The 6,871-nt window shown below is 34.6% G+C and overlaps 1 long non-coding RNA gene across 4 annotated transcripts; it reads left to right on the top strand.

Annotated features, from left to right (window-relative positions):
• Window positions 1-236: 236 nt before the first annotated feature.
• Window positions 237-6,869, top strand: LOC106647019 (YY1-associated factor 2). Of its 4 annotated transcripts, none has more exons than XR_016293107.1 (4): window positions 237-359; window positions 2,544-2,631; window positions 2,720-3,289; window positions 3,424-6,869. It is a non-coding gene; the product is annotated as a YY1-associated factor 2 (long non-coding RNA). The 4 variants fall into 4 exon arrangements; XR_016293108.1 differs by lacking the exon at window positions 237-359 and adding an exon at window positions 1,559-1,647; XR_001339228.2 differs by lacking the exon at window positions 237-359 and adding an exon at window positions 1,821-2,426 and having other exon boundaries at window positions 3,439-6,869.
• The last annotated feature ends 2 nt before the right edge of the window (window positions 6,870-6,871 follow it).

Raw genomic sequence — 6,871 nt, 5'->3', positions numbered from 1 at the left:
ATGCCATGTTGAATCGCTGATTATTAATACAATCTAATCACAAGCATACGCGCCATAGGTTTGTTCAAGCCAATTCTCGGTGAGACTCGGAGATACTCTGAACTCTGAAGAATGTATATGCACACGTTAGGTTAGATAAGTACAAAAAGTAAACAGAATGTCTTAGAATAGAGTGAATCTTTTAATTTATCTAACCTAACGTGTGCATACACATTCTCGGGGACAGTCAGAGCTGTCAGTCTCTCGGAGACACTCGGAGAAGAACACTTGTTATTCCAAATTCCATTCTCGAAGGCTCCCAGAGTCTCTCCGAGTTTCACCGAGAATTGGCTTGAACAAACCTCATATAACATCATTAGGTACGTACTTTTATGCACTATGCAGTCTACTTATGCACTTGTAATAAAATATACTGTATATATGGGGTGTGTTCCAGTTATATATGTTAATTATATATGTCTTACGATATCTTGCGTCATGTTTAAGTTGTCGGTAAGTTGTCGGAGAGCGCTACTGGAACACACGGATGGACAGGCTGTACCCTACCTAACCCAACTGACTCCGTCGATTTTTGACAACCCCCATCATTCCCCATCATCACATGTGACGTATCTGATCACTTACACAGATTTTTATTTCTCAATTTTTATTGGCCAATTCTGTTAAGCTACCTTTTTTCATTAGTGGAAATCATGTTTTGCAGGTCGTGTATTAAACGACATCGGGTACAACAAAGTAGAATTGAAAAGACATTTTTTTTTTTATAATGGGTACTATTACAATATTACACAAGATTTAGTACATACTTAATTCGTTTTCTTTATTTCTTTGAAATTATTGATGTATATACTTGATCACACTCCCCTTTGAAATTACGAAACAGTTAATGATCGCGTAGATCAATTGATTTTTACAAACGAAAACGAAAAAAAGTATAACAATCTGCTCGAATTGATTCAGTGATTAAATACTCCCGCGATATCTCTATCTCTCCAATCAACTCCTGCTCTGTGGCGGTGTGTCGTCGTCGTCGTGCCGCGCCTCCTCCCCCCCTCCTCGCGCGGTACCCATCACCAAAGTCGATAAAAATATATGTTGTAAAATCAGCTTTCTTTGCGTCTGCAGAGGTCTGCAATCATGAAGAAAAGAAAGTGACGAAGTGCAACTTTTCTAAAAAAAGTGTGTCCAGTAAAAACATCTGAGTTATCGAGTGGCTACGAAAAATCATCACAAAGCGGGTCCTGTATCGGACAAGAGGCCACAGGCTGCTCGCGAGTTTTTTTATACCAATAAAAGTATTTCTCTAATTAGATATATCAGCTCGAATTTCAGACACGTAAACAAACAGAGAGGACATGTAGGAGGGGAGAAAAGGTGACGCTTTTCTAAATAGGCAGATAGATTTATGTATAAGTAATACTTTTAGGATAATTGTATGGTTGGTGTAACTCAAAACGAAAAACCTTTTTCCTGGAAGTATAAGTGTTCTCACCGAAGCTTTTGCTCATCAGCTCAAAGAGGGACAGAACCTATTTCTCTCTCTCTTTGGTTGCGTTTACAGCTGCCGTGTCCTAAGTGCGATCGAAAAAAAAAAATAAGTACTTTGGCTCCTAAACTGTCCCTATGAAGTGTAATCGTTCGACTACGGTTAGTTCGATAGTCGTGTGCATGTGTTTTTTTATCATTCAAGGAAAGGATTGTTTTAGAAAATAAGTAGTAAAAATACACGGTTATTTAATTTTCTCCGTGGTATACAGTACATATACTCGTTGTTGAAGCTCCTGCGTATACTTTGATATAAGTAACGTCAATCCTACAGCTGTTTTCTTTTTCTGCTTTTGGAAAAGGGGCGGAAAGCGAAAGGGGAATACGAAGAAGATGGTTGATTTATTGCCCTGGAATGATCAGTTTTGTCTTACTATACCAGAGGTGCACTGTACAATTTTGGGTGTATAAGTACTTATGTGTTGATCGGGCGTACTAGCTTAGAGGGGACGAATAAAATTTTGATAGTGTTGAAATTTGATTTTCGGAACTTCAGTTGATATTGATCGTTTGTACTTGCGTGCTGGACAGCCATTTGTCAAATATATAGTCAAACCTTGAAATTTATGAATTATTTCGAGTGTTTTGATTAGATTCGTAAAAACAGTTGACCTTGAAATTGTACTTATGTTGTGACCTTATCTCATACACAATTGGCTTTCTTTATAATACGATTTGGAATTAGCAGTGGCATTGATAAAAGTGTTCAAATCACCTTTAATTTAATCAATCTACTTACCAGATTAACTTTATCTTTCTCATTCAATTAATTCAAGCTTCAGATATAGTTGCTTTTACCATTGCTCTTGAAAAATAATTAAGGCTTTATTTAAAGATGAAATATTTTAGTTCAATTTCTCAATTACACAACTGAAGAATAGGTATTGATGAACACATGGAAGAAATCAATCATTTTTCTTCCACCAGATCTAAAAATTAATTAAAAAATCACAATAAACAGTTGAAAATAACGTAAATAAAACGATATTCTATTTCAGGTTACTCAATGGATTGTAAGGAATTAATTGTGATGTAAGATCAGTCAAGTTTTTTATCAACCAGTTTGAAGGAAATTATACCATAAAGGTAAATATATTTAATTTCGTCCTTGAACTGAAACAAATTTCTTATAACAATCCTTTAGATGATTAACAAAAAATTTTTTAACTTGCAGCTAAAAACAAGACTGAACCATGTTTCCAAGGTGTATATCATCTTTATGGCATATAGACAGATTCACATGTAAACATGTGAGACAGATTTGTACTCTATTGAGTTGATAATTCTCAATGTATATATCTTAGACAGTAATTCTCCGTTAAATTGATTGAAAAAAAAAAAAAAAAAAAAAAAAAAAGGGCAACACGCTCGGTGACTTAATTTACATTAATAAGAAAAAAAGCGGGGGTCCTTGGGCACCTCTCTTTTTTTCAATTTGCCAAATTATTTCACCCTGCCGGAAAAACAAAAATCTATCTTACATGAGGCTGTGGCGACGGCCCTGTTTTGGTTTCTCACTCTCAAGGGAAAAGTAGCAGTTTCCCCCCAAGACCGATTCCGATGAACAATGAACCATTCCGGAAGCGGTAAACGCCAGGCGAAAGTTTTGGAAGAACATTATTGGGACTGCAGTGTCTGTACGTATCGCAACACAGCTGAAGCATTCAAGTGCCTAATGTGTGACGTTCGCAAAGGTACCTCGACGCGCAAGCCGCGCATCAACCCTCAGCTGGTCGCCCAGCAGGTAATATATTTTTTTTCATCCAATTACACAACAACAACATAAAATTTATAGACGACCACGCCACGAGCTTGATAAAATCGCCCGAGGCCTGGCCGTCGCGTGGAAAAAAGAACAGCCTGGTCATTGAAAGACAGCGCAATGGTCGGCAGGTGACCCAGCAGCAGTACGTGCCCCAGCTAAAGTCGGGCAAAAAGGAGCTGGCCGGTGGTGTCGGCGGCGGCTCCTCGTCTTCCGGTGGTGGGATCATCGGCACCAAGCACAAACTGGACAAGCCGAGACGTCGCTCTCGACACCCTCCGAGGCTCAAAAACATCGATCGGAGTAGCGCGACGACGAACGAGGTCACGGTCAACAATGTCACCGTTGTCATAACTGAGTATAAGCCCAAGATGAGGAAGACCACTACGTCGGCGGCGACGAGCAGCGATCAGTCGGGATTGTCGAGCAGCGCCTCGTCGGAGAACGGAAGCCAGCACGATTCCAACCAGGACTCGAGGAGTCTCGACATAAGCACCGACGCTTGAGACTACCGAATTTTCCTAAAATTTGGAGGAAAAGAAAGAGAAGTTCGATGATTATTTCAGTGAGCGAAGGACTGTAAAATATATAATGTGGCTGCTCTGCGTGCCTCGATGTGAGGGTGAATTAGGGCTGTTAAGTTGTAAATTTTATGACTACGAGCCTTAAATTACACCCAAGAGACATTCTTCTTTGGTGTAGAGCTTATATTATAGTATACAGTTGAGTGGACCGAGTTTCGTCACGTCTACTTTCAAGAAGCACGTGATCCTTGGAAGATGTCCGAGGGACCGGATTTTCTCCGTTTGTAAATTGACATGGCTGATGATGTTTAGGGTATGTAACTGTATGAAAAATATTTCTTCAAATACTTTGTCTAGGTGGACAATTTCGAGTGCTCGAGGATCTTTCGATATTTAATAGTTGTTAAATGAATTAGTTTTATTCGTTCAAAGACCTCGGTACTTCTGGAATATTTTTCGTATAAACATTTAAGAGCCTTATTATTTATTTCAAAAATTTAATACACTTTCAGCAGAATATTTTAAATATTAAATGAAATCGGGTATAAGCTAGTCACTCAATTATTTGAATTTTAAGAAATATCGAGAAAATTCAATCGTTAATTTTCTCGTCATTTACGTGCGCTTCAAGGGCTAAAAGTAATTGAGTTTTTAGTTGGAATTTTTAATAAAATTTGAAATATCCTGCCTGCAGACTAAAAATACGCCAAAAGATTGGAGGTTTTTTTTTAAATTACTATTTACTGTAGTTACGATAATTTTAATAATGAATTCGTGATATATTTATTGCTTAGTAGGGCTTCTTTTTAGCCAGACAATAAATAAGTAATTTTTTTCATATCTTCTCCTTTTATGGAAACACAAAATTTTTTGATCAAGGGTAATCTGCATGAACGAAATAAATGATTATTATTGACATGAACGATTTATAAAATACAAACATATTTCATATATCAGAATACATCAGAACATGCATAAAAAATAAATAATTAGACAACTTCTAAAATTATTACATTTGCAAGAAGAAAAAGAAAAAAAAAATACAAAAAAAATATTAAGTGATACATGACTGAAACTTGATGATTAAATAAATTACGTCTACGTGAAACGAACCATTAATTGTGAATTAATGGTGAAAAAAATTGTCCTATCAAATGGAAAATATTTAAAACCAATGTATTACGTAACATAATATTTATTGTCCATTTGTCGCAATGTCTTTTACCAGAGACAACATACGATTTTGGTCACGCATATACAGACGTAAAAAATAATGTAAACAAGTTCATACGTCTTATGCTATTAATGGCTTGGAATTTTTACAAAGCACAGTTTTATAAAACCGATAAAGTTTATGATAAAGAAGAAAATTTAAAAAAAAAGTTGTTCAAGTGCCTTTGCTATAGTTTGCAAGAGTCAATGAGGAGATTTTTGTTGCAACCAGTTTTATATACTTGGGCACTTATTATTACAAACTTGATAATCACACAACCTGCCTTTTTCGATGGCTTATTTAAACTCCATGATAAATTATTATTTTACAATTTTTATAAGAAATGTCGAAAAAAGCAGTGGTTTAAAGTTTGTAATTCAAGAAAAAATCAAATACATACAAGAAAGTTTACAGCGTAAGAGTCGGAATCTAAGGCAGTTTTATACATACGTTCAACAAAAGTATACAGCCTCAACGATTATATACACATTCTAATGACAACAGTGGGTATTTCCAGATTTGATAACAAAACCATTACTAGCATAATTTGTCGTCAACTTATAATTTATTAATATGACCACTGCCAGAGCGTAAGTTGCGAGGATTAATTAATTGAGCATTAGAGGGAGACATGCGTATTATTACGTGAAGCGTGCGTTTTGTGATTGATTAAAAAATAGTACACGAATTACCCGAGCTGAGTTTGCAGCTAATCGAACTTATCATTTATGAATTTTTATGTGCGAAAGCATCTAAACTATGAAAAATTTTTATTATGAAATTTGTAATAGTTTCATCAAAGTTATCTGATGAATAAATGAAGAGTTTTCATGCTTCACGTGTCTAGACTAATAAATAAAAATGATGTAAATTTAAAATTTAAGGCAGGATGCCAAAAGTTAGTGCAAAAAAAAAATTTTGTTTTCAATGAATGAAAGGAAAGAAAAAAAATGCGTGATATGCAAAAGTAAAAAAATAAAGCTAGAGAAATGAGGATTAAAGCTTACCAATATTTGTATGTGGTGGAAATTTGGTGATTAAGATAAGACTTTGCGTCAAAAAATGACTAATAAAACGAAAATTGTTTTTACAGCTTGTCGATCCATCAAAGCAAACATTTTTGTGAATAACGGTTCGTATTTTTGATATGTCGTTGACAAAGCCTCGCACAATTACGTTTGTTTTATCCTTCAAACTGTCAAACAATGCATTTTTCTTTTTAGTTGATTATAAAGTTAGTATCAAAACTAGTTATCAATCTTTTATACACAGCAATACCGTTAATCGACAAGATCAAATCGTGAGTATAATTATGTGGTGATAAAATCAAAGAAAATGTTTATAATGTCGTGTAATTACTTTGACGTAGTGGAATCATAAAGTAGTATGTAAAAAACATTAGTTAATTTATGCACTGCCCCTTATTCTTTACGTAAAGCATTATTATCTTTTTTATGCACTGAAAAAAAAAAATTTTTTTTTTCAAGTTTCAATAATATAATTTTGTCTTGCAGTATTTAAATTTCTCATCATTTATCAAATTTTTGTAAAAATGTTAACTTTTACTACATGAAGATGTAACTATTTGTGTGTTCATTAAAAATGTAAACGTTTTATACTCTGGAGCTCTTAAAAGAATTGTATGATCTTCGATTCCTTCTTAATTTGTACGAGCTCTTCCATTGAAAACAAAAATGTAAATAAACAAATATTATGTGTTCATAGAAGATGCAAAGGATCTTTGCTTTTTGAACTGAGAAAAAAAGAAAATAAAGAAAATCTTCTACTCGAGATTTGTTTTTCTTTATAACATTCATTTCAATAATG

The sequence above is a fragment of the Copidosoma floridanum genome, unplaced genomic scaffold (assembly GCF_036245765.1).
Source record: "Copidosoma floridanum isolate Cflo_tuat_1 unplaced genomic scaffold, Cflo_Japanese_pri ptg000020l, whole genome shotgun sequence".
Taxonomy (NCBI): Eukaryota; Metazoa; Arthropoda; class Insecta; order Hymenoptera; family Encyrtidae; genus Copidosoma; species Copidosoma floridanum.
Note: the sequence above shows the minus strand (reverse complement) of the source record. Positions and strands in the feature narration are given on the sequence as shown.